Consider the following 3,763-nt stretch of genomic DNA (forward strand, 5'->3'; position numbering starts at 1 on the left):
CGGCGCTCAGGCTAGTCCCAGCCTCTTGGCGCTCTTTGGTGTCCCGCGCTGTTGCTGTGTAGATTACGCTCCCACACCCCAGAGATTGAGGTCAGATAGCTCTGTAACGTGTCTGTGCTATTTGCACCTGCATACAAAGCACACTGTTCTCGCTCAAGGCTAACCACAGCTTCCCAGCACACTTATCTGGGGCTAACTGTTACTTCCAGCACAGACACCCAGGCGCCCAGGCTAACAGTTGCTAAATTATATCACATGTGATATAGCATTGGGTATAGTGCAATAAACACAAATCTAACAAAAGGTAGTTGAGGCTTCAGAAACATGAACCAGCACTGAGATTTGATCAGTGAGGTTAATTTCTCCCCCCTTGTCTCTGCTTGTTCCACCTTGAAGGACACCTCACCCTGTCACCCTGCAGATGTAAGGAACTTGTTGTGAACCTCCCAGCCACCAGGATAATCACCATATCCAAGGATTTTATTAAGGACTGTGCAATATCACAATGTTAGAAATGGATTCACCAGTTATTGTTTATCATGCAGATTTGATTGAACATCGTAATTTATGAAACTCATTCTTAAATACAGACATGAATTTCTGTCCCAGGAATCTTTTAATTAGACCACCATTATTTAAATGGGGTGTTAGTAAAGGGCTGGAACAAAAACGTGTAAACTCCTGTCCTGTGTATAAAAAAATCCTGTGGCGGTCATGACAAAACATGTACTGAACAATCTTATGAACATTGGAGGTTAATCTCCTGAGATGTCACTCACTTGGGAATGACTTATTTTGTACAATGGATTGTGTATTAAGGACTCATGCACAGGTACAGAAAAACCAATAAAAGTGTAACATTTATTCCAAATTGCAAGTGATGCCTTCATGTGTTTTTGTTTGAGAAATCAACAGAGGCCTCAATAATATTACCATGCTGTATTAATTTATTTGAATATATATCCTATTTGATAGCATTTTAATATACTGAACAAAAATATAAACACCTCATGCAACAATTTCAACAACTTTACTGAGTTACAGTTCATATAAGGAAATCAGTCAATTGAAAAATAAATATTTTAGCCCTCATCTATGGATTTTACATGACTGGAATACAGATATGCATCTGTTGGTCACAGATACACTATATATACACACACACAAAAGCATGTGGACACCCTTCAAATTAGTGGATTTAGCCACATCCGTTGCTGACAGGTGTATACGGTGCATTCGAAAAGTATTCAGACCCCTTGACTTTTTCCACATTTTGTTACATCCTTATTCTAAAATGGATAAATTGCTTTTCTCCCTCATCAATCTACACACAATATCCAATAATTACAAAGCCTCATGGCTTGGTTTTTGCTCTGACATGCACTGTCAACTGTGGACCTTATATAAACAGGTGTGTGCCTTCCCAAATCCTGTCCAATCAATTGAATTACCACAGGTGGACTCCAATCTATGGAAACAGGATGAACCTGAGAAAAATGTTGAGTCTGGGAGCAAAGGGTCTGAAAACCAATCAACTCACTGGCAGTATGAAAATGAGAAGTAAGTGAGTGGTTGACACATGATGTAGTCAAGATGACACATGATGTAGTGCACAAGTTGCTGTAATTTCCTTCCTTTTCATGCAAGAAGACAACTATTATTAGACGGTTTCCATTGCATAAGTTGCATCACGGCTGACAAACAAACTTGTGGCAAGGCGGCATTTGCCCCAGCACATTAGATTTTGTTTAATAAAATAGTTAGACGCAAAGGGGACAAACTGCTGTTTTTTAGACCGAATTGTCCTCATGATTGTTTCAACTCACACACAGAATGCTGCTGCAGGTTCTTTGTATGTCTTGACCAATCAGATTAATTGAACGCTACCTGCCCAAATGCACAGTGCCAACTGTAAAGTTCGGTGGAGTAATGAATAATGGTATGTGGCTGTTTCTAATGGTTCCTGCTAGGCCCCATAGAACGCCGACTGCGAGCCAGGCCTAATCACCCAACATCAGTGCCCAAAGTCACTATTGCTCGTGGCTAAATAGAAGCAAGTCCCTGCAGCAATGTTTCAACATCTAGTGGAAAGCCTTCCCAGAAAAAGTATAGGCTGTAATAGCAGCAAAGGGGTTACCAGCTCCATATTAATGCCCATGATTTTGGAATGAGATGTTTGACGAGCAGGTGTCCACATACTTTTGGTCATGTAGTGTATGTTAGTGCTGGGCTGGAACAGAAGTCCGCACACCCAGCATACCTTCAGGAGAAGAATTGGCCTGCTACAGTTGTGATACGTTTGTAGCTTACATTGTGTGTGACTTTTAACTTTGTGGTATACAACATTTGTCTAGTTTGAGAAACAGACACCTCACAAGTCCTCAACTGGCAGCTTCATTAAATAGTACCCACAAAACACCAGTCTCAACGTCAACAGGGAAGAGGCGACTCCGGGATGATAATGAATGTATTTTTATGAATGTTTATTATGACTATTTCTGTATTTATAATTTTGCGCTCTGTAATTTCACCGGATGTTGTCGAGGTGGGTCGCTAGCGGAACGCCTGCGCCAGAAAGGTTAAGGAGGGCTGACTGGGCTCTCCTACGTGTACAACGACAGCGGCGGACAAACATCTGGGCAGGAGGTACGCCAACCTCTTCCTCCTGCTTGGGGAAGAGTGGGGGCTGATACCCCAGGGAACATTCAAAGGGCGATAGGCCTGTGACAAAGCAGGGAAGGGCGTTGCGTGCGTATTCCACCCACACAAGCTAATGGCTCCAGGTGGTGGAGTTGCCGGAGACCAGGCAGAGTAGAGTTGTCTCAAGGTCCTGGTTGGCTCGCTCCAACTGGCCATTGGACTGGGGGTGGAACCCAAGAGGATAGGCTGGACGACGACCCAATGAGGGTGCAGAACGCCTTCCAGAATTGGGACGAGAACTGAGGGCCACGGTCGGAGACCATGTCCACAGGCAGTCCATGGATCCGGATCATGTGCTGCACCATGAGCTGGGCCATCTCCTTGGCCCGAGGGTAGTTTGGGGAGAGGAATGAAGTGGGCGGCCTTGGAAAAACGGTCGACCACCATAGTATGGCGTGTTAACCTCAGAGGGGGGAGACCTGTGATGAAATCCAGGGATATGTGGGACCAGGGATGGTGAGGACACAGGTTGCAGAAGGCCCGCGAAGCTTGCCGAGGAGTCTTGTTTCTGAACACACCATGGGCAAGCGTGACAATGCAAACATCAGGGACCATGGTGGGCCACCAAAGCTCTCGTCACACAAATGCCAGGGATTTCCACCAGGAGCCAGTGCAGGCAGCCTGGAGAATGGCGCCTTCGGCCCGCTGAGCAAACAGTGTCAGGGCATAAACATCCGGTTATCTGGGCCCCCCAGGTCCGGCTGGGAACCGCTGCGACTCCCGACCTGTTCCATATCCCAGATGGTGCTGTCGCCAGGACGAAGGTGAAAGGATAGGTCTCAGCTCCAGGTGGTTCCTTAGGGTTATAGTGGCCGGAACAAGCATGCTGGCTTGACTTCTTGGGGACCGCGCTGTAGGAGAGGGAGAAGTTGAGCCGTTAAACAGCAGGCCGCATCTCGCCTCTGGAGTATGAGGCGCTTGGCGGTGCGGAGATACCCAGGTTTTTGGTGCGTCCACACAATAAACTGGATGTTCCGCCCTTCGAGCCCCGTGCCTCCCAATTCTACAATGCATCTTCCTCTCCTGGGGTGAGGCGGTGGAAGAAGAAGGCGCAGGGATGCAG

This window comes from Salvelinus sp. IW2-2015, unplaced genomic scaffold (assembly GCF_002910315.2).
Source record: "Salvelinus sp. IW2-2015 unplaced genomic scaffold, ASM291031v2 Un_scaffold5950, whole genome shotgun sequence".
NCBI lineage: Eukaryota > Metazoa > Chordata > Actinopteri > Salmoniformes > Salmonidae > Salvelinus > Salvelinus sp. IW2-2015.